The sequence below is a fragment of the Anser cygnoides genome, chromosome 7 (assembly GCF_040182565.1).
Source record: "Anser cygnoides isolate HZ-2024a breed goose chromosome 7, Taihu_goose_T2T_genome, whole genome shotgun sequence".
Classification (NCBI taxonomy): domain Eukaryota; kingdom Metazoa; phylum Chordata; class Aves; order Anseriformes; family Anatidae; genus Anser; species Anser cygnoides.
In genome coordinates this window covers 31,737,592-31,762,512 of record NC_089879.1, presented here as the reverse complement: position 1 = coordinate 31,762,512, position 24,921 = coordinate 31,737,592, and the positions used below count along the sequence as shown (strand labels likewise).

The 24,921-nt window shown below is 38.5% G+C and overlaps 1 long non-coding RNA gene across 2 annotated transcripts in view; it reads left to right on the top strand.

The window, feature by feature from the left end:
• The window catches only part of LOC125184106 (uncharacterized), a 324,641-nt gene that overhangs the window by 68,188 nt on the left and 231,532 nt on the right, over nt 1–24,921 (top strand). For both annotated transcript variants that reach the window (XR_010832907.1, XR_010832908.1), the window contains exons 2-3: nt 9,658–9,723; nt 11,123–11,292. This is a non-coding gene — a long non-coding RNA (uncharacterized lncRNA). The remainder of the gene's footprint in view (nt 1–9,657; nt 9,724–11,122; nt 11,293–24,921) is intronic.

Here is a 24,921-nt window from a genome sequence, read left to right as displayed (position 1 = left end):
AGTTTCTTCACTTACATATTTAAAGTCTCCAGACAATGTATAAAATCTCTTTATAGGTCTCCAGTATAGATTGTATCAGACATGGACTATTACTGATATACTGACACCAACCTCTTCACATGTATGCTGAAAGGTTAATGAAAAGCTCTGAGGAAAAGTGGCATGAAAAGGAGCTGCTGACCTAAAGGTGCTAGGAGAATCTATGATGAGATCTATGGTGAGAAAATGGAGAACAAAGTATTGGGATTTTTTTGTTGTTGTTGTTATGTCCCTTTATTTTAACTTTAGCAAATAATAAGGTTTTGATAGAGTTGTCTTCCTTAATTTGCGTGTGGCTTTGAGAATTCTACCTAGAAATTAGTCCTAGAAAAATACCTTTGTGGGAAGAGGTGCCGTTTTCTGAAGCAGATACAGAACTTCACAGAGAGATTTACTTATTGAGTTCCCGTATGCACAATTTTTTCCCAGTATTTTTAAGCAAAAATCTGAGATAAATAGTTCAATATGTAGGATAAGATCTGTTTCACAAATAAGTGATAACTCCCAATTGGAGTGGGATGTCTGAATAGCAATACATGATAGAACATGGCAGCAAGGCCAGACAGAGCTCCTGCTTTAAAATCTTGGAGGAGACTCGCTGTTTGGTTGAAAATGCTGACTAGAGCTGTTCAGAAATTCATTTTTCAACATTTTTCTCTGAGCTTTTTAATGGGGTAACTTTCTTGTGTTATCAAAGTGTCTATCATGTAGATTACCTGACATAAAAACAAAGCTGCCTTCACTGTAAAACTCTTATCTAAATGTGTCCATCTATGTGTTTATGAAAAGCTTCCCTTTTTTCCATTGTATGGACAAAAGATTTTGTTCTTCAGAGATCAAATTTACTTTTTCTCCTTTACACTTATTTGCATTTTGAATCCTCTGGAGAAGAACAGCAAAAGTAAATGTGAGAAGGGTGATGGAATTGTTAGATGTGTTAATTCATTATACTATGATTCTATTATTCTATTTTAGGGTGTTTTGTGTCATTGCAGTATTGCTTTAAGAAATGTGATGACCATAAGTGTTGTAGTACTCAGGGGTGATGTAACAGATGCACTGCTATCAGCTTACTTTTTCTTTTGAATGACCTGACATGATATCATTTCTCTTTCCTGAATGAATAATTCTCCTAAAGAACCTAGTAAGAACTGTGAAAAGGGGCTTCACTGAAAAACATTAAAGGGAAGTACTCATGGGCTGCAACTGGCAAACAAGCAAGGGCAGAGGATCAATTTGCTGTAGCATTGGTGATTGCTTTCTTTCCATATTATGTTCCCTACAGCTGACACAAATTGATTAATATTTAATTTCTATATAAATACCACCTTTACAAATCAAGTTGAATGTGCTATAGCTATTGAAGTAGAGTGCAATGAACTGGTTAAATAATGAAAAGCTTTCCAGGTCAGTACAAAAAACAGGATGTTGTGATCTGATATCTGTGAACATGCTTGAAGGCGGTATAAATGACGTTCTCCACACATGGTCCTGACTACTTGGGAATCTGAGAGAAGGGATTACCATCCTGTTGCACGTGGAAGAGGTCTGCCTCTTTACACAGTTGGTCAGACAAAGCTTCTTACACTCATTATTTAATCATTTTGCTTATAAACAATGCTTACTATTTCTTACCCATGTGGTATCTGCAAACAAGCTGGGCTGTAGAGTTTTCCATAGCTTCCAGGTTTCTGAGTGCATTTGGTTGTGTGGATCCACATGACACTTGTACAGGTTGTGTTTAGATTATGAAGAACCAGAGCAATCAAAGCAAACACCCACTGAATTTTTGGTGTTACAGGGCTAGTTACAGGATGGGGTGGGGGCTCAATATAGCCTGATATGGTTGGTCCATCCTGTTAATTTTCTTAAAGTCAAATTCTCTGTCTGTTTCACTTCATTTTTAAGTGTAATGCTTATGCTTTATAGAGAAAATTTACCAAAGATGTCATTTTGCTCAAGGAAGTACAGAGTTATACAGTACAGTAAAAGAAGTACAGTAAAATATTTTGTACATTCAAATAAATGATGTGTTGCCCTTTAGCAATTGTTGCCACTACAAGTCAACATAATAGGAAGATTGGCTGATTAAAAAGTTTCATTGCAGTGGCATAAGAATTGTTCTTGGCCTCTGCTGCAAGAGATATAGCTATTTTAGCCAGAGAGCTCAAGCAAAAGACGTTGGCATACACTTATGCCTGAAGCTCCACAAAGCCTTTTAAGAGATCTTGCTATTTTCAGTGATAGTCCTATAGTCTCTTCTCTGCACAGCTCTGTCAGAAGTGTCTGTGTAGACAGGGGCAGTTAAAAGCCTGTCCAGCAGCATGCTTAAATGCATGAAGAACATGACTTAGGTTATGTTGTGCTAATTTAGCTGTCTGTCTTTTAACAGTGTGCCAAGTGAAACAATAAGAGGTAACTGGACCTAAAAAAGTACAGAGTTTGTTTGCTTTCTTCTCTAATAATCCAGCCAAACACTACAGTTGTGTTAAAGAGGACTTACCTAGAGCAATGCCCAGCATTGTTAACAGATGTTTGGCAGGCATGTGAGTTCTTCCAGCTTCCTTTTTCTTGCAATTTTCATATTGCTGTTGGACCACTCAGAAGTACTCTTTTTAATACTTTAAGGTTGATGGGAAAATACTGTTCATAAGCCTTTTTTTTTTCTTCCTATTGTGTCAAAATATGAGATAGGCAGCCCTTTTTTGCTGAATAAACATGAAAATACATTTGAATCTGCAAAACGGGGTTTGGAGATGAGCAAGAATAGCACCATCAAATGTCTATTTAGTGCATTTCATTTCTTTCCGAAAACTTTAATCCTGCATATTCCATTTTTCCCATATTAGTGAGTAATCCTGTATCCTTTTAATGCATCTTTCCAGAAATTCTAAGCTCTTTGGTTGTGCTCAGACACATTTGGTAAGACATGGGGAAGAATGACAGTAGGATGGATAGGTGTTGATGGAGCATAGCTGTGGCAGAGAAGGGCAGGTTTTACTGTTAGAATGAGAACAAAATACTTCGAAGCTCTTTGAAAATACTGACAAACATTCCACTAGTTGTGGAAGCCCAGTGTGAGAACAAAATTCACAGCCAAGTGTATAATATAAAATTTGAAGTTTTTTTTTGCTACAAAACTTCGTATTGTTCTATGTAGCTCGTGGCCATGAAGTGAACTTGCTGGAGGAGAATAATCTCTGCCATCATACAGCAAAGTCAATAACTCAGAATTGGCAGATGACATCAAAACAAAGGTGCTGTGCTCTTACTGAGTGCAAACAAGTTGTCTGGCTGACATTTGGGACACTTTTTTGCTGCTTTGAAGGACACAACAGAATTTCAGGTATGGAGTGGAATGACAGGTGTCAAGTGAGCTTTTCTTTCACTTAAAATATAAATATGCCATCTGCACAGTGGTCTCCAGAGAGTTAGGCTCCAAAGGCTCTAGATTGATTTAGCTTTTGTGTGCTCACAGAGTAAGCTGAGCAGGCTTGAACGGTATACTTAGCAAGCTGCGGAAAGCCGACAGTATTTAGCTTCCACCCAGACTAAATCACCTCATGCCTGGAATTGTTCTGTACGTCCTCACTCCTGTCTACTAACCTGTCCTTTTAGCTTTCCTCCTTTTGCTCAACAACTTAAGGGTAATGCAGCTCAGCAGGAATGACCATTATCTTTGCTTAGCCCCATACCTTCACAGGGTGTTTTCTTATGGTAAATAGCTAATATCTGAAAGCAATCCCTGAACTCTTTAGTCAGACTTTTATTTCCTATGGTGCACTGTGCTGGCTTTCTTAGCAAGATCTGTTATCTTCTACGTAGCAAGAGTCTTTAATATGTGGCATACATGTATTTTAAAAATTCTGTTTACCTGTACACTCACCAGGATTTTGGGCTCCTTTTTGGTGATTTGAGATGTGCAGGCAGTAGACCTCAGCCTTATAGTAAGTGTGGTTTATAACAAATTGTGATCAGAAAAAAAAAAAAAAAAGTCTCTAGACTGTAAACCCTTGTCTTGGTTGTCCTGACCATGGAGCTCCATCTGCAAAAGAAGCAGGTGGGAAAATGGCAACCCTGAACCAGGAAACTGCAGCAAGTCAGTTATCTTTTCATGGTTCAGACACTAAAAATATACTGAACACCAGCTGCTTGCCTCCTGTAAATAGAGGCAAAAGATGAGATTAAAACTGGCCATCAATTCTAATAAAGAAATATCGAAGCATCTGTCAAATATTTGACTCTTATGGAATCAAACTTTGTTCACTCTGGCGCTGCTGGAAGAGCATCTGGTAAAACAGAGCAGAGCCTGGAACAGCGTCAAGCAAAGCCTTGCTCCTGGAAGGGATCTGCTATGGCTGGCAACTGGCCCCCCGCAGCCTCACTCGGATCAATGCTCCTCTCCGTTAGACCAGCCAAAAGAGCAGCACGCAAGCCTGCAGCTCATGCAGACTCCCAGAGCAAGTTTAGTATTTATAGCAGTGAAGATATTCTGGTATTTTTTTCAGGTGGCTTACAAATCATTATATTCTTAGAAATTAGGTGTGTAATACTAGAATGACTAAGGAGCACAGCTGTAAGCTGCGTGGCAGCTTCCATGGAAGTTGTCACTTTGGGAGTGAGTATTGTGATGAATACGTGGGAAACTTCGGTGGTTGTTTACTTCTGCTGTGTGAAAGGCCCAAACGTAGCCTAAGATTTGCATCATGATGTGAAAGTGTAAAATGGGGAGCCAATCAATCTTTTTATTTTCTGTTTTATTTATCTTACAAATTATAACACTTTTAGCATAGTCACATATTAAATCCTACCTCGTTGTATTGGCAGAAGATGAAAGCAGGAGTATACTCTTGTATTCACGGCTGGCTGAGCTCTAATCTTACTTCCAACAATGATGTTTCATGGGAGTATTGTTCACCTTCCCTGATGCACCTCCTCTTGTCTTTAAAAGGGAGATCAAATTTTTGTCCCATAAAGTTGTACTGGAAATTAATTGCTTAATGTGCTATGTATGCACTGCTTTGAAAATAATGGCTTATAGGTGATGAACATTATTACCAGCTAAGTATTATTAATGTAATGAGTTCTAATTAAAGGAACTATGGGGAGACAAAAAGATGTAGTGTGTGATCCTCCATTTTGGGTGGCATAAATGCTGCAGTCATAAACCTGAAATAGTATGGTGAAGAAGCAGCTGTAGGAATTGCTGGGTTTGTTGTTTCATGTGAGTTGTTTTGTTTTGTTTTTTAATGGTATCCCTTTCATCACTATAACCTAACGGTAAGCTGAGTAAATTTTAGCGTCAACTCTGAGGGAGTTATACCTGTAAATAGAGCCAGACAGGCAGAGTTTGACATAAACAGAAATGAAGTAAGGATCATACACATCTCTGCGCAGTGGTGTCAGGCAGCATTGTGAGCTGTATTCTGTGACCACAGAGGTAAATGGTGCTGAATTCTGTAGTGGTGTCTTTTGTCACAAACATGTCACAAATGTTTAACATGTTAAATTAATGGAATTTATTTAAAGATAAATATCTTGGTAACTGTGAATATGTGTGAACAGGTCCCTGTTTTAGGGTAGGAAATGCTCCGGCTGACGATCATATTCATATTCAGAGTTAGTACCCAGCCTGGCGATGAATGTTGTGATTTATGAAAGATGATGCTGTAAGACTAAATTTCTGTGGAATTGGAGAAGTTCTGTGAATTCACAATCTCAAAACTAGAGTAGCAGAATTGCTCAATCTGGGCATAAAAAAAAAGTGTGCGTGTTGAAAAGTTGGCTCGAACATCTGCCTTCCTCAAAGCTTTGCACTGAGTTTTCATTTGCTAAAAATTTCCTCCTCAGGAAACTGCAACCTGTTGTGCTGGGTTGCAGTCTGAAACTCTTCCAGAAATTTAAGACAGACCATCCTCTAAGCCATAAACATAGAAAATCTCATTTGCTGAAGCATTTTTGTCCTGGTGCCACATTTTTAGTACTGTCTTTGACATGACACTTGGTGAAGACTACACTGAATATCACAGCCGGCTCCTGTAGTATTCAGTGATCAATGCAGTTTTTGCATTTATTGTAAATGACGTGTTGATAGCTCTATGGTACCTTGCTATTAAATTACCTCAATCCTCTTTTACTTTAGTGAAGTTCTGTTTTAAAACTCTGCATTGCTAAACTGAACTTCAGTGAAGTACATTTGTTGTCTGACTTCAGTTTGCGCAGCTCATGTTTTAATTGACTTTAAGCTTTCTTAGCATTGTTGGCTTTCTGGTGCACTGTGTGATTAATTTAGGGGTTTGTCTTGGAAGAGGAGATGTGGATTAAAATTTTCTCAGCCAGAGGAGCAAATTTTGTTTGCCCAGTTTTCCTGCAAATGTGGTAGCTGAATTCAGTGTCTAACCTAGTCCTTTTGGCATGTGTAGGTATGCTCAGATAACAGTGATTCAAAAGAGTCCTTGGTCCTTAAACATACGAACTCTTGGTTTATGGATCTTAACAGAGCTTAGCTATCATGCTGCTCAGTCCTGCCAGCAGGTCTGGGCATCTCTACAGGCATGGGGGCCTTTAAAGTAAGGAGGTATTTGATCTGAGGGAGTTCAGGTTAGAGACTGCCTGATTCGGGGAGGGATGCCTAAATTTCAGACAAGACATTTTTAGATCTAGCCCAGAGAGACATGACTTCACTTAACTTCCCATAAATGTGGCTTGTTTCCATCATACTTATTGATATTGAGGTTGGAGGACTTATTGATCCGTAGTTCCCTGTTTTGCTGAAATAGTTTTTAACATGTCAGGGCAAGATTTTCTCTTCATCCACTCTTACCTACCACAAATAACTTAAACTACATTTGTTTCTTGAAACAAGACAGTGATTTGTGTTCTTTCATATCTCTAAAGAAAATCAATGATCTGTATACCATTTTTCATATCACCTGTATTTCTTCCGTTTATGAATACTCGAGGTCTGATTTTGTTGCTTGCCTTTGTGGTCCAACCTAGGCTGCTACATAGGACACAGGGATTCCTTTAGAATGAGAGGCTCTGGATCTTGTTCTAGCTTGCATCAATTGTTTTAAGTCTAAAACATTTTATACCTGCTCTTAAGTACTTTAGTGAGCTTTTTTCTTATTCATGGTCTGAATTCATAGTTACTTTTTTGCTCTGCTAGCAGCAATGTTTTGGCCACGCTTTTGGTAAGAAGTGTCTTACATGCAGTTTCATGTAATTGAGGCTTCTTTGTTCAAAGAAGCTTTTACCAGAGTAGTCCAAATTTCATCAATCAATAAAGACCATGTGGTACAGCAGCAATTCCAAGTAGTATTCATTTTATAAACTATGATCTGCTATAAATGTTCCCTCAGTACTATGCCATCGAATGTTTTCCTGCAAATGTAGCACCGAGCTTTTCTCTGACATTACTGGATGTTTTGTTCAGGCTCTGAAATGCAGTATCGTGTGTCCATTGCAGTGATTGTAAGGGAGTACAAATTCTTTTGTTGCTTGTCTACTTTTAGCATGAAACTGTTGGATTCATACAAGGGAAAGAATAAAGCATAGTGAAATTATGTGAATGTAAGTGCATTTATATAATATCTATGAGGTCTGTCATGGTTATCAGCTAAACTGTTTTGATGAGTAACAGAACACTGAGTTTTAAAATACTTTTAAATAAACTTTTCTATCACAGTTAAGAAGTGGTCGTGGGTTACACGTGACTTCCATGAAACTTTTTTATTATTGTCACATCTTGATTAATTATAGCAATGCACTTTTTTCTGTCATGTTTTTCATATCAGGAATATTTAGCAGTTAGCTATTTTGTAATTCCTTCCCAGATCAATTACTGAAGCCTGGGGATCGAACAGAAAATTTAGAGATAATAAAGGCCTCAAGCATTGATATTTCTCAACTCTAACAGATTCTTTTTCTCTGGCAGAGATTTTTCTCTGAATAAAGCTTTTGTCTTGCAATGGTTGTGTAAAGAGTGCTGTTCCTGATGACGGTGCTTGCGGTGTTATCCCTGACTAATTCAGGATTTATGTACTGATTTTTAAGGTTGTCTAAGTACAGTTCCTCCCGCAAGGGAATGAAATAGGCCAATGAGAGATTTCCTGACCTTAGCCCTTTCCTTCATATTTGTTATCAAGCAGCATTTCTAACCTGGAAGAATTTTCCACAGCATTTGAAAGCCAGGGTTGAGTATACTTTGGAGCTCTGTGTAGGTGAATTGCTAGTGTTTTGACAACATGACTTATGTGCTCAGAAGAGATCTAATCAGTGTGCTCTTAAAGGCAAGCTGGAAGCTCACAAAAAACGTGTCTGGTATCACCATTGCTCTGGGACTTGACGTTCATTGGTAGTAAGAAACAGTTAAAATTATCTGCTGTGGATTGGGTGATTTAGTAATGTACTACAGTGCAGTTACATCTGCGAGACCATGAATTAACAGCTCCTTCAACCTGAATAGCGCTGCAATTAAGAAATAATGATAGCCTGTAAATACTGCGTCTGAGTGTCTTGCCTAGTATGTGCCTACTGTCACAACAGCTAATGAAGAATTTGGTAATTCCATCTCTGGTTTTTGGGAATGTAATCAAATCCAAATCCCATGAGATGGAGGATTTAGGGGGACTGATGCATTAGGCCTTGTTGTTCACATCAAAAGACACCTTATAACACTGGTGGGTGTCAGGATACTGAAAAACAAGTGAGTAATTTTTTACTACCACCTCACACTCTATAAAGGAATCTGCAAATGGAAGGCAACTATTAAATGGCAATCTCAGAAGAGCTGAATGTGTGATGTGTCTTGCTGCTGTAAAAAGGGGCTGTGGAATCATGTCCCATGCTTCAGGGTAGCTCTAATTCATCACTGATCCGTCACTGTTTTCATGGTAAAATTGTGAGGCTATGATGCCCAGAGCTGAAATATTCTCATGAGCTCAGTGGAGTAATGAATATTGTTAAATATTCATTTATTGCACTGATTCTTGAATGATCTTGTAAGTGATCACACTAACCTAACAAAGTGATTAGATTCTTTTGGTAGGTTTGTGTTAGCCAATTATTTTGAAACAGCTTACTAAAAGATCTCATTTAACATGCAAGTTATTATATTTTATCACTTGATAAATGACAGCTTTCCTTCAAACAGCAGTTCTGTTCTTTCATCAGGTAGCTCATTATAAAGGTCTAATATTGAGCACAATATTTGCAAAAATGTTCTTTAGGATAACATTTACATGAAATTTATTCATATAGCCAAGCTATTTTGGCTGATTTCCATCTGAAACATTATCATACAAGTCACTTTTCTGTGATCACTCGCAAAATTCTTTTTTAATGGAATAATTTAAACTCGGTTTAATTTTATACATTTTTCATTCAGCATTTTTTGCAATATTTAGTTTCCTACCAATGTATTCTTTGACCACTGACAGTAGACAGCTGCATATTAGCTTAGACAGCAAGCTAAGAAGTCTGGGGTTTGGATATCAGATATCAAAATTTTGTCCAGTATTTTGGGGACTTTGTGCTCTATTTCTGTATGGCAGTTTAGTATTATCTCTAGTTAGTATTTAGCCCTAGTATTCATTCAGTTTGTTTATTTTTTTCTAGCTTCCAACGTTAAAGATATAACTGGCTTATGGAGTAGGCTGCAGGTACAAGCTGGACCTAGAAAAGGTACCTGATGAGAAAGACTTTAAAGAAAACCTTGGTCTTACTGAGATCCCACATAGGCTTTATCTTCCCTGTCTTATTATGTCAGACTGTGATAACATTTGAAATATAGGTGTATATCGAAGGACGATGATTCAAAAATGCCTTGTTTACATAATTCAGTACAGTAAAACATTGATAAAGGTCTGTATTTTCCCTTTTCTAATGCTCACTTTGGGAGTGACAGTTCCTTGTTAAATAATTGTATTTGTGGAAGGCAGATGCAGAAAAATCTGACAATGATAGTTGTTAACTTCTTGCTCTGTTTTGCTAAGCTTTACCAGGCCTAAAGCAGGCTTTAAAACACAAATGTAACTGCCTGGGAACACTTCTTCCTTTGGCTTTCAATCTTACTTTCTAGGGATCTAGTTTCATAACAGATTGCAAAGAAGGACACAGCAAGACAAAAAGGGACTAGCCAGCCTTGCCATTTCTGAGTATTTTCATTGGCTGCATCAAGTATTTACAATACGTGGTTACAAATCTTTGAAAGAGAATTTGACTCAGAAGTTTACTATGTCTGAAGACCTATTTCATACTGCCATTGTTGACATGGGTCTCTGCTCTTTTATTCTTCCTTTGTGTTGCCTTTCTGCAGTTCTGTGGCCTCTTATTCTTTACTACGTGCAAGCTTCAAAAAAAAAGTTAATATTTAGTCTTTTGATTCAATATTGTGTTTAGGAAATACAAACAGCACGTTTGTAGATTGTATACAAATGCAATATAAATTTTCTTACAGTAGCCTGTAGAGGTCCCGACCAAGAGATGAAGTCTTTCTCTTGCAAGTCTTTTGCAAAGGATTGGTGCCTAATGTCCTACTAATCTAACCAAACAGTATGACTGTAATGATGCAGTGCAGTGATGGGGAAACACATTGGTTGGGGGACAAAGTTACAGCCAATGGAGGACAAATAATAATACTGTAGTAGAATGTCTCTTCCTTTCTGTGCCCTCTTACGTTGAATTGTGGAAGAAACTAAAAGGAACATGGGGAAAACGGCCTTCAGCTGCTAGAGACCTTTCTGAAAGCTGAGTTGGATGTGACACGTTCTTTTCCATGGAGATATGATTATGGAATACATAAATAATTAGGTATGGACTGTGAAGTCAGCATGCCTCAAAAGAAGTTTGGTATGTTTTCTCATGGATAAGACACCTTTGAAATCTTTCTGTTTCTCTTTCCATGTTACTTGGGGAAAAAAAATGCTGAAGAGCATTCGTAACTAAAATAAATTGTGGAGAAAGTGGGAACAGGACCAAGACCTAGTTTCAGACTGTTTTGACCTGAAAAGAATTACTCCTTGAAAATAGCTCAGTGAGAGCACTGTGAAAGTTTTAACTTAATTTTGTATTCATTTCCTAGACAACAAGAGAGGTGTTCAAGCCGTTCAGCTTATGCAGAACACGGGAACAATTCAAATTCCTCTTCAGCTGTGTCAGTCATCTCCAAAGTCGACACCTGCAGCTGTGTTAAATTATAAAGGAGCTCCGAAAATGAGAGGGGATGGACTTATCATTAATATCGTGCAGATTGTAAGACATAAATTTTATTGATTCACTAGTTCTATTTCTAATGGCAAACTGCCCAAAGCCAAAAATGTACTGATAAAAACTTTCTGTAATTCACTGAAACGCCAGCAGCCTGAGAGGATGTGCTGATCTGTACTGCATAGTTCTGCTCCTGTTCAGTGCCATCTGCCAGGATGACCTCCTGTCTCCGATACGCTGGTCCTTCAGGACACGTGTGTCTTGTTGGACTCTAAAGCAAACGCAGATCTCACTATTTTGCAAAACTGTACTGAAAGTCAGGCATATAATACAAAAGTATTATTGCTTTAAAGGTAAGTTTAACTAAGCATCAAATTCCTGAAGTTCCAGGGCTCCCTCAAAGGGACATTTTAATTATGTTCTTGCTGAAGGAAGCTAGTAAAATTACATACTCTTAAATATCTTGTTTGCATTCTAGATAGTTATACCTAGTACTAAATTATTGTACCACATAAACGTGGCAGAACAATGTTGGCATCTGGCATGGACCTGCTATTTGTGAGTTGTAGCTGTTGTAAGCTACAAATTGTCAAACATACTGGCACCACACACTTTCAGATAGGAAGGTGGCTGTCGGTGTGCTACCCCCAAAGCTGACACGGGGAGCTATTAGTCACTAGGAGTCACCTGCTTTTTCTCTAGGTTGTCCTTCAGAAAGTTACTGTTGTGTAAGCCTTCTTGCCAAGAACTGCTGTGAACTGGTTAAAAACCAAAGTCTTAGCTCCTTAGCTTATGTAAATCAAAGGTGCTTTCAGAGTCATGTGGGATGGGTCCTTCCTGATGTTTTTAATGAAATAACATCTCATCTAAAATCCTGCTCCCTGCTGCTTTGTAACGGCTGACTAATCTTTGATCTCACAGAAGCCACTATTCTTTTGCAGTTCCTCCAGTCCTATATGACTAAGAATTCAGAGATTCCTCTCCGTAACATTTCTAAGAAATAAAGGGTCTAGACTCCTGGACTTTTCCTCTCTGCAAAGAACAGTGTTCTTACTCCTCCATAGTCTTTCCCTCCTTTTTCTAGTAGATATGCCACTCCGTTATCCCTCTTGCTGGTCTCACCTGCTTTTCTGTCACTCTCACCTCTACCATTTCAGTAGTATTAAGCTGCCTCCCACATCTGGCCTGAAAAATACTTTTTACTCCATCTCGCTCACTATTTTATTCCTATTCTATTCACACTCATTATCATACCTGGACAGATTCTTCCAATTAGTTAAATTCTGTTTGCATAGTTGTTTTTTGTTTGTTTCTAAAAGAAATAAAATAGTCCTTTCTCATTCTCACTGGAAAGGGCTAATTCCCATGCCCTTTTATCCTTTGTTGTCCTAGGTTGTCATCTTCATCTTGAAGATGAATTGTCACTGCCTGCATGGCATCCTGCCAAGCAGATGATGATGCAGGTGGGATTAGCCACAAGTTTACTCACTGTGTGCTGGAACATGCACATGATACTCCAGGCAGGGTGGCTTATGATTGGAACGTTTTTACCCGATGAAGGGTCTGGGTGCTAAAGAGGTCTAAAGAGGTGTATGTATTCATTGTGATACATTTGTTCTGTGGAGTTGCACACGGATGAAAGTTTCAGAATCTCTGGTTGTTCTAGATAGGCTTAATAGGTGACACCAGTAGATTCATGTGTTTTCCAGACTAATGTTTAGGAGAAGTACTTTCAAGTGCTACACAATTGAAGAACAATTCAAGAGCTCCTAATGCTTTTGGGAGATAGACCTCCTTGTTCCTCAGAGCTTTCCACTACAGTATCAATATATCATAACTCAGGAAAAATGAGTCTCAAATATTTCTTTTACCTCAACTTGCTCAGCAGTTTAAGGGACTCGAAAGCAGATATTAAAAATGAAACAGTTTTGTAAGAAGGATTTCACATCACACAACCTGGGTGTTATATTAAAACAAAACAAAACAACTGATGCGCAGAATGTGTAGTAGAAATACCTGCGTAGAAAATAAACGGTTGTTAGTATAATCCTAAAAAAACAACCTCACACTCACTGAATAGATACCATTGCCTGTATTTTGAATCAAATGCTCAAGAAATAATATTATAGGAACATGCCTGTCATGGATTTTCTAAAGTAGCATGTGAATATAGCAAAAAAAAAAAAAACTGTAGGGAAAACTGTTCTTTTTTTCTTGTTCTTTTTTTCTTTTTCTTTTTCTTCTTTTCTTATGTTTGTTTTTCTTTTCTTTCCTTGTGTTGGGGATGTTTTAACTTTGGAGAAGTGTCTGCTAATTATGTTGCTGTTATTTTTCAAGGTGAGGATAGAGGAAAGTTGTCTAGTAAGGAATGATTGTCAGCTAAGGATGTTATCTGTGAACCCTGTTCCTGTTGTGTTGGAATCATTCTTGCTCCAGAGGACCTGTGTTTACCAGAAAATAAAACTTTTAGGATGCAGAAAACATTGCAGTCTAGACAAATTCTGCTAGGTTATTCCTGATCAATTCTTCTGACCTGCTACTTGTCATGAGAACACATCAAAGTAGAGCTTCTTTCTGTTTGATGTAAACATTAAATGTAGTTGATAGTGGAAAATTTGTTAGTGCATGAGAAATAAAGCTGAGAAGAAACATGAAGGAAAGCAGTTCCTAAAATGAATGCAGAGCATCTTTCTGGGTCATCAGTCTGTTCTAGACAACAAAGTGACACAGTTTTAATTTTTGCGCTGCAGTACAAATTCACCAACATAATTTAAAGAAAATGCTCAAAAAGACTATTGGAAGACTAACAAAAGCTGTAAACAACATTATATTTTAAGAGAAGTCTTGCTGCCTTCTGTTAATGTGAGCATTTAAAGCAAAATCTTCCATTATTTCATAGATTTTTATGAATGAAAGGCATCTGTTAACCTCTAGCTATCCTTTTGAAGGATATCGTCAATTATTGCACCATTGGCTCTGGTGCTCTGAAAGAGTTGCTGGTATAAACTCACTCTTGTGTTGCTTCTCATAAGCCATTTCAGGACAAGATGATGCTAAAAAGTGAGATCACATTTGTGTCCTAAGAGCTTCCTAATATCAGTATTCGTATCAAGAAACCAGTCACCAAGACGAGACTTTTAGTGAATCGAGTTTTAGTCAAGTCTGTACTCAATCACTCAGTGTACTGGGAACCAGGAGGCCACCTGTTACTCATTTCCTGAAACCCTGTGTGTCACTATTAATAGAGAGCAAATATGTAGGTGCTTCAAGAGAAGATAATGTTAGTGGAAAGAGTTTTGAAACTAACCATCAGACTATATATGATGAAGCCTCAGTGAATTTTTGCTAACTTCACAGTTAACACGTACTGCACTGTTTTCCCAGCTGTGTTAGCTCACTGCTTGGTAGCAACAAAAAAGCCACACTGCCAATGCTCTTTATACACTAGTGAGAGCTTCCCAAAGCCTCCTTGCTAGCATCTGAAAAAGGCATAGCATGTTAATTTAGTCTTTGGCCTCTGCAATGCAAAAGTACTTTTACACAGATGGTCTCAGAAGACATCTACAGAGGCAATACATTAGAACGCCATCGGTAATATACCTGTAGAACTATTCCGATATATTATTCTATTTTAAGAATTTGGGACCTGTGTTTGGGAAGATAAGGTTCACTGGTTTTGCTAAAAAATACATTGTTGGAACCTGTAAGGGCCATCAATCAGTGTCTATTGAATTATACTATGCTTTCATTAATTCTCTGGAAGTAGCATTGACTTCAGCAACATACTGGCTATTTAATATTTTTTAGAGAGGGAGATGTTAGTTAGAATAGCACCTACCTATCCATTATCAATAGCTATCCATTGTGATTAGGACATACTTGGCTTTTGCTATTTGAATAGACTTTTTGTCACATTTGTCACAAAATAACTTCTATGGTTTATTTTATATTTTAGAGTATTTTATACTCTAATTAGATACACAGTTAAACAGAAATTATTGGATCTAACTAAACTTCAGAAGACTGCATTAAGGATGAAAAAGGTAAAGTGATAAGTGGATATTTTATGGAAAACTCTAAACAGAAGCACCTCTTCCTGGGGTGAAAAGATCAAAAATGACTTGAAACAGTCCATAAAAGCTATAAAGTCATGTAGAACATGTGGGAAGACAAGCTTATCAAGGTCTTGTCAGCCCTTTATCATAAAGTATACTCAATTTCAGTAAATGTAGGAACAATACTTCTTTTCAGAAGTCTTACATTGTAGATTACATATCCTAGAAGTTGCTACAGGATGATGTGCAAGCACTTTTCTGATTGGTATGCAGCAGTAGTACCTGGCAGTTTCAGAATGAAAGACATCAGAACCCAAATCAAAGTCAGTCTCTGGATCTTAGCTTCAGAATTGACACGCTTGTACATGCATTAGATCTGTTGAAATTTAACTAAGAACAGCTAAAAGGTTTTGCTACAAGATCTGTCATGAATGCAGAGAATGAATTCTAACATTCCTTTTTTTTTTTCAAAATTTAAAAGAGTACACTAATTCCTTATTGCCTGCAACTTCTGTATGTCAAAATATTACTCCCCCCCCAAAAAATCAAACATCCATATTAAGCTTGTACGAGTAGTCTATTGTCTTCTGTGAGGTTTACATATCTGTCAGTTCTGTACTGTTTAGACAAATTAAGAAAACTGAGCAAAACTGTTTTATTTTGTTAATACCCTCAAAGACAGAGTTGGGCACAGCCACCCAAAGATGTCTGTCCTAACACAATGCTGTCCTAGAGAAAAGAGTATGTGGCAAAGCTAGTGTCCTTCCTCTGTGAGGTTTTGACTTTCAGATGGTGCTGGCAAATAGAAAGTGCACTGAGCTCTGAACTAGGTGGTCAGGTCAGCTGCGTACAGATATGGAGAGCTCTCTGGGTACTCATCTTTACCCTGGATAAGTAACCTAATTTTGATACTCCTTCCCTTTTGCCATCTGTAGTATTTTCAAACTTTTTAATATAGGGGTGTTTCTTTGTTTTAAGATTTTGCAGCTATATATATATTTATTTTTATTTTTTACTCATTTTACTGTTAACATGGTTCTTGCTAAATGGTAATTCTGGAGTTTGCTTGGAAATAGTTTGGTTCCCATGGATGTAGTCAACCGTGAAGCCAGGATAGTTGAGCATAGCAGTTGTGCCCACAATCCCTGTGCAATTCTTTGGCTGTCTAACAATATTTGGTAAATTTATACTTGTCTGCACAGGCTACCCTGGGGATTTGTAGTGCAGTATCACTGGAGGAAGGGATTCCTTTGGGTTGGCTTCAGGCAGTAGGTTAATGGATTGAGGACCTGAATTCCAGCTGTCCTTAAGCAGCTTGTAAGGAAGATATATGGAATCACCAGCTGCATCATGGAAAAAGAGGCTTAGAGCATGTGCTTCTGTTGAGAGAGCGCATTATTGGCAAAATTAATATTTGTGTTCTCACAAATTTTGGTCTGGTTTTTAATAAAATCTCTTAAGCACTGTTAGAAGACAATAACTGATGGTACTGCAAAAGCACGCTGAAAATAAAACGTGCTGATAAGTATGATGGGGAGAAGCTGAGCCTACAGATATCCCCATGTAATTAAGGTCACCATAGCATTGCCATCAAGCTTATTTTAGAAGTTAGTAAAAACCTGTAGTATACTGCCATTGGTTTTTCTTTCTAATAAAACCTGTATTTGTTCTTGTAATATGTCTTCCATTTAGCATTGTCAGCAAAAAGTACTGTACGCAGTACAGTGGGAGTGCTGCCTTATCACTGGGTGAGGAGATAGTAAACAGGAATGATTAAGTGTTGTAGTGTTTTATTTTTTATATTGGCATTTTCTTCAGTGGCTTTGTAGGGAACATCTACTGGATAGAGCTAGTACATAAAGACAGCAAGGAGCGAGAGAGATTGTATATAGTGCCTTACTCAGCTCAGTGTTCAGGGACAGTCCAGTGGGTTAGCAAGCTGTATTCATTTTGGGGCTAACAAAAGTGTAAGAGAATGGAAACAGACTAAAACCTGTAACAACTTTGACCAGAGCCAATTCAGAATCTCTGGTAGATATTTAGCTCCTTCTTGCTCATACTTCAAAATGAATCCTACTGCTGAATGTACCAATGATTTGCTCCTTATTGGTACTTAGCAGACGTGCTGGCAGAGTTTCTTGATCTCGTAACAAGAAATAGCAAAGTATCCTGAAACAAATGATTGTCAGTAGAGCAATATCTGTTCTAAAAATTGATTTCATGGAGTTTTAGTAATCCTAAAGTTTGTGTAGTCTCATTTTTTCAATCCCTTGTAACTATATTTGCAATTCAGTAGTCCTAAGGCCTTTATAGCTTCACAGTTTGAGGTCAGCAGTTCTGTACTAGTTAATCTGTTTTATTTGATAGCACCTATATAAAACAATCTTAATAATTCTTCCTGGCTTTTGGCAGTCTTGTTCCATTTAATCTGTGATTGCTTTAAAGAATTGCTTGGAACCAGCAAGACACGTGTTGATAGTTTTTAGCTTTGTTTTTCAGAACCGATCAGTGTATCTGCCTTCTGCTGAGTTCTAGCCTCAAGGTGGTTGGGCTACTGGCTGTTTACATTTTAAAAACAAAGACAATCAAAAAAAAAAAAAAAAACACTTCATAACATGCATTAGGAAAACATGAAAAGGAATTACTTATTTCTGTTGCCTCTCAAGCGAAAAGGAATGGTTTAGCTTTCAATGTATCCCAAAAGAAAAATGTAAGTAATTATTCTGCAACTTTGTTTTTCTTGGAGGAAAACCTTACTGCTGAAGCTGAGAGATCTCACTGAACGTAATTAATTCAGAATGAGAAAAATGAACAAAGCAATCAGGGAAAAAATCCCAAACACACAGGCTGCTATGGCTGGATCTGGACTGAAACCAATCTCTGGTTTTCATGTCATAACTTACAGTACCTGTCCAGAAAACTTTGCAGTGAACTGCAGCTAAAGGACTTTGTGAAATGCAACTGCAGAGTTGCTTTCTGGCAGAAGAATGAAATAATCTGAAAGATGGATATGTTAAAAACAAGGCATATATACATAATAGAAATGATTATAAGCAATAAAAATATGTGAGCTATTCTAGCATCCATGTGGGAATGGTGAAGATGGCAAGAAGAGTGAAGTTGGATGTTTGAAAACATCAGAGCTTTGCTCCCTAATAGGTCACTCGGTATTTGGTTGACTTTGCTCCTCAAGGATTCCATTTTTCAAGGCTTAGGCCTGTTGGTGATGTCATTTTTTTTCTGTAGTTGTTCATTTAAATAAAGTGTTCACTCTGTCTTTAATTATCTGGATTTTTCAGGCCGAGAGGTACTAGTACTAGATGTGAATTTTATTGCTCTACTAAGTGATTATTAGGTGGTAGTGATAGATTCAAAAGCTAATTAATGACTTGAATTTAATTACTCTGGGATTCATTTGAATTTAGAAAATCCCTTTTTGACTGGGAAAAAATGGAGAAAAAATTTGGACAGTTATTTCTAGGACAGCGTCTTTGTTTTCTTTTGTTTTAATTAGTGTTGTGCTTAGTATTTCCCAGTGGGTTTCTTTGACAAGATCTGGAATATGTGGTTTTTTTGAAAGATAGGGATCTGAACGTGTTCTAAACTTTGAGAAGGTACCATCTGTCTCTAAGGGACTAATTATGAGCTTTGCTCTGTACATAAGCTAATACTGTCATGGAGAGAAGGGACATCAGTCAGGTAGGCTAGTGAAATTTCTCTCCATTGTGAGCTTGCATTTGAGTTCTTTTGACCTTTAGAAGACCAAATGGTCTTGCATGTGCCATTGCTTACAACACTGCCCATTTTCTGTGGTTGTCACCCATTGTGTATTGCACAATACCGATAGTATAGTTTGTAGAGGAAGGACTGGTATGAAATTATACAAAACAGGGAATTGTCTGTCCAAGTGTGTTTCACATTCTCTTTGCTATTTATTTTTCACCCTCATTGGCAAAAGTGTTTTTTTCTGTAAGAGTGTACTAATTCAACCTGAAAGGAAGGTTTTGATAAAGAATGATCTAAACAAAGGGTTCCCTTCCTCCCCATATTTTTACCTGAAAAAATCTCTCACTCTGTGCCTCTTAAGTTGATATGAAAGCGCCTTTTGGATGCAGCTACAGGGGGAAACAGCCAAAATGTAGTAGGTGAACTGGGAAAACAGACAACAGCTGTGTTTCTTCTTTCACTACTGGATAGCAGTTAAATGTTACAGAAATAAGAATGGTACAAGAACCTGTGTAAGAGTAAAAAGGTGTAACCACATCTTAATTGGAATAAGGGGAAAGGAAGAGGAGATTGAGACATCCCTCTTCCTTGTCGTAAGGTTTATTTTTAAATGCTGTTATGTAGACTGAGCAAGAATCATTTAGACATAAACTAGGAGATAGAATGCAGATGTGTGATTCTGCTGTGTAGCTAGGAACTATTTCTTGGAACACTACGGGGAAGCAAAAAATTATCTGTTTCCTGACAACTTAAAAGCAGTGATACAGCCCTGACCGAAAGTGATTTAGCAGAAGGATCACTGTGAGGACCCTGTGAGGATCCCAGGGCTTCCTCACAGTTTAGTTCAGGTCTAGCGTGGTGCTAGCTCATGGATTATGGGTCACTGTTCACAAGTGGGAACACAGCCACGAATATAACTTAGTACTGGACAAATGTTTTGGAAGCCTCAGTATTTGAAATAAGAAGCCTAGATTGTGTTTCCCAAAGCATTAGTGTACAATTTGGAATAAAATGGCTCCTAAAGAACTGTTTTTGACGACTCTAGCTCAGGTGCTGCAGACTCATGGAATTGCTGTGCAGAAATGGTATGGAATATATTTTTCCTCCGAGGTCTTCTCACACCTGCGTAATACTGGCTTAGAATAAGAATAACTCTTGTTGTATGCACATTTTTAGTTTGCACTTAATGTTCTATGTTCATCAGATGTATACATTTCATTGAGTTCTTATGAAGTAAGTGAATGACAGAGTAGCATTTAGCAAAGTTTGTATGCTGGTCTTATGATTTAAACCCTCTGTAAATTGCAGTTTTGTATTGGGGGAGGAAAGGGAATTGCTGAAATGTCAGCTGCTCTGCATGAAACTCCTGGGAGACAGGATTTACAATCCTGACCTGAATGCATGCAAACTCTTTGAATTCTGGACTGCCAAAATGCTGTGTTGTCAGTGTAAAATAGCACGGTGCTATCAGTATGCCAGCAGCAATGAAGATGTACTGCGTGCGTCTCATGAATACTAAATTCCCATGCGCAGTTCAGATGGAAAGTTTCACATGCATCAGTCATGTTTGCTCTTGTAGCTATATCCTGGTTCCATATGTAAACATTTCAAACTAAGCTTCTAATAGTCAAACTGTCGAAAAGAAGTTAACATCAGAGACAAACTTTATAGAAGTTAATGTGGTGTTCAGTGCAAACTCCCTTATTGATTGATTCCAAATGACAGAGATTGAGGATTCAGTAATTAAAGACCTACTCCACTATTTTATTCCAATTTACTTTTGTATTGCTCTCTCACCTGTCTCTCAATAAATGCCAAAGTAATTTAAAATGGCAGAATTGATGGTTTATACTAGTGGACTTACTGCTTACATCTGTCCAGACAAATGTGCCCTGGACCATTCTCAATTCTCAGTGAGGTCCACTGGTGTGGAAAAACCCATGCCTACATTATGAAACTGTTTTCCCTGCCAGCACAAGGGTTGGGTGGGCAGCATTCAAGCTGTCACATTTTTTCTAGGAATGATCCTTGTCATCTGCTGCCTCCAGAACCAGGGAGTTGTTCAGGGGAGTGTCATTTGCTACTTGCCAGAAGTGTTTGAAACTTGAAGATGTGTAGCAGCGTAGACAAGTACATTTCAGTATGCCATAACAGTATGGTCTCTCTTTCCTGGCACTGCTGAACTTGCTATATAAATGTACCTTTGGATAGGGTTCATTTCACCTCACTTAAATTAGGTTCTAAACTTTTATATAGTCTTAGATGCTAGGCTGCAGCTGGTAGAGAAATCACAAGATAATTCTTCCTAACCTAGGCTCTCTGTCTGAATTACCCACTGTGCATATAAACATGCATAAGGCAGAACTGTGCACGAGAAGGTGACATCAGCGCTTTTAATTATCTGCAATACCTTAAGGAGATGTCTGTACAGGAGGGCTAACTATTGGTTTGAAGAAATGTCTGAAGAAGAGTAATAGAACTGTGAGTTGTGGGTTTAGAAATGATGGTGAAAATGGTATGTATGCAAGGTCAGAGAAAAGCACAAAGCTAAAACAAAATAAGCATTGTTGTAAAGTACTGAAAGAGGAGACTTGAATGGAAAGAAAACTGACAGATCCCGAAGGAGAAACAATGGGAGAATATTAATGGGAGGTTGTAATAAATGTTGTTAAAGGAAGGCCAAAGTAAATGGAAGTGGGCAGACCAGAGTTCTAAACAAACAGCAAGTTTGGAGTAACCAAAGAGCTGTCTCAGAAAATTTAGTCACTTTAAAAAAATAAAATAAAAAAAATCTCCAATTTAAAAAAAAAAAAAAGGTATTTGGAACAATTTTGAAAAGACATTCTCACCTGAGTCTCTACTATGTAGCAAGTACTTTGTAATTAAATTCTGGTGTGTTGGATTTATATTCTGACAGAGATCAGAATCCTTACCTGATCACATAATTAGACAGTCAAATAGAAATGTTCCTTTCTAATAGATACATAAAGCAATAAGGATATTTTAAAATCCCTGTCAAATCACTCAATGTAAATTATCTAATCAGATACCATCGCTACATAATGTAATGTTAAAAACAGCAGAATTATGCCATTACAGAAATCAGCTAGTCCTGTTCCAGATTACAGGGTTTATAATTACAGTGTTTCATCATCAACCCACTCAACTCCATGCTGTCACGTATCTTTGGAATTGTTACATACATTTATCTCTGTATATGTTTTCATCCTCTTAAAAAAAGTGTGTTTTTCAAATATTTTTTTCTTAGAAATTGTTTTCTGGTGAATGCCGATGCTGACATGTTGGTTATATAGTAGCTAGCGTAATGGCAAAACAGGATCTGTAGAGTGTTACTTGTTCAGAAAACCTCCTGCTCCATCCCCACCATATCTGTATGTGTAAGCTGATGACTCTGGGAAGTGAAGGTGGTCCCGAAAGGGGGACCATGACAACCTGACTGTTGAGAGCCCCTTCCTCACAGAGATGTTCTGAGGTCTTGACCTAAGCCATTGCTAAATGATGTAAGAATTGTGTGGTTATGCAAAATTTTAAAGGACATGAGATTAAATGTATCTACCAGCATGTTTCTCTTTAGATAGATGGGAATTTGGTAAAACTCCAACCATTGCAGTCCATTTAGATCTGATCCCAATCACGTCACAGAATCACAGAATTGAAGGGGTTGGAAGGGACCTCAAAAGATCATCGGGTCCAACCCCCCTGCCAAAGCAGGTTCCTTAGAGCAGGCTGCCCAGGTAGGCATCCAGACAGGCCTTGAATATCTCAAGAGAAGGAGACTCCACAACCTCCCTGGGCAGCCTGTTCCAGTGCTCCGTCACCCTCACTGTGATGAAGTTTTCGCATGTTGGTGCGGAACTTCCTGTGCTCTATCTTGTGGCCATTACCCCTTGTCCTATCCCCACAAACCACTGAAAAGAGGTTGGCCAAATCCCTCTGTCTCTCACACCTCAGGTATTTATACGCAGGTATGTACTGAGGTATTTATTATGTCAGTATCAGTGAGCAATGAACGCTAGTTCCCTTGAAGTAGGAACATCTTCTCCCTGATGTCAGAGTTCACCTCAAGGAAGAAATGATACAGAGCAAGATCCATTTTGTGCTTGTATATTGGGTTTACATGGCAAGGTTTTGGTAGCAGGGGGCCGCAGGGGTGGCCTCGTTGAGCAGAACCCATCAGCTTCCCCCTGTCAGATCAGAGCTGGCTCCAAAGGGACCCGCTGCTGGCCAGAGCTGGGCCATGACTGCCACTGGTTGGGCCTCTGAGCAGATTTAAAAAAAGGGTAAAAAATTCTGTGCGACAGAAGCTGGGAGAGAGAAGTGAGAAATTGTGAGAGAGAAGCAGCCCTGCAGACGCCCGGGTCAGTGCAGCAGGAGGGCAGGAGGTGCTCCAGGCAGGCAGCAGCAGTTCCCCTGCGGCCTGTGCAGAGAGGCCCCTGGTGGAGCAGGCTGTCCCCCTGCAGCCCGTGGGTCCCACATGGAGCAGATCTCCACACTGCAGCCCTTGGAGGAGCCCACATGGAGCAGATATGAATGTGGAACGTGTTTTTAAGCCACGTTCACTTATATGTCTGTGGTGTTTTCCTTCAGGGGCTGACAGGAAGACAGGTCAGCCAGCTTCTGTCACTATCAGTCTCACATGAAGGCAAAACAGTAGAACTCCAGTTAAAAGCCAGGCCTCCATTTGTTGCTCAGGCCAACTACAGTGGTTTGTTGGTTTTTGTTGTTGTGGTGGTGTTTTTTTTGTTTGTTTTTGTTTTTCTTCTTCTTCTAGCATTCTTCTCTGGAAGTAGAAGGGAGAATTGTCAGAGTGCAATAGTCTCTGACCAAGTTCTTTTTAGATATTCCTCACAAGGAGGGTTTAATATTTAATATCAAGTTTGCTTACTTTACATACTTGGTGTTTCATGGATTTTGATATATCAGTGATACAGTAATATATTCAATGCCTGATATACGACATGAATGTGATTGCCATTACCAGTCCCTGTACACTCACTGCCACGATGCTGGGCATCCGCAGTCACTGGGAAGGAGTACTTGGGTCGAAGCCAGCTCAAGCCTGTTGTTTGTTCAGAGCTTATTTTATTAGTTGTCTGGTTTTTATAACTCCTATTAGTCTGAGACAAGTATTCACTTCCCGCCTCTGCCCCCAGCTGCTCAAGACAGCTTGGGAAGATATTATTCCCTATTAATTACCTCAGGGAACGCTGTTTATACAAACCGATGTGACCCACTGGTACAGCTGTGTATCTGAAAACATTTACCTCCTACTTCCCCTAGTATTGAGAGGAGTTTGGCTTTCTTTGTGATAGTTGATGGTTACTCTACTTTCAGTCTAGTAGAATTAAAGTTAGCAAGATGGATGTTACTGATTTGACAGTACTAGTATTTTTTTCTGTAGTGCCTTTTCTCTGGAGGCTATTGTAATGCCTGAAAACTCCAGTTACATTTCAAAGCTTTTGGCAACCCTGGTGATTGAAGATGTCTGATTAAAAAATTAAATAAATCTGGAAGCCCGTAAAGTCATCTCATGGGCCTTTGGGATTAAGAAAACACTGGGTAAATGGCATGTTTGAAGGGCTTTATTTCTGCATAGCTCCTTTACCACTCCTTTACTCTTCAGTTTTATGCTCCTGTGGAGCAAGAACTGTTCTCAGTAACAAAGCACACTGGATAAGCCAAAGACCAGGGCTGCTCTGCAGCTCGTTCTGGCCCTTAGCATACGTTCCTGGTGTTTGTTCCCAGCTTTCCTTCCCTTCTGTCCAAAGAACCACTAAGCTGACACTTAAACCAGTTAATAGCAGCACAGAAGTCAAATAAGTCAAAGAAATGCTGGTCAGGAAAGGAATTAAATTGAAGAGTTGCTCAATTT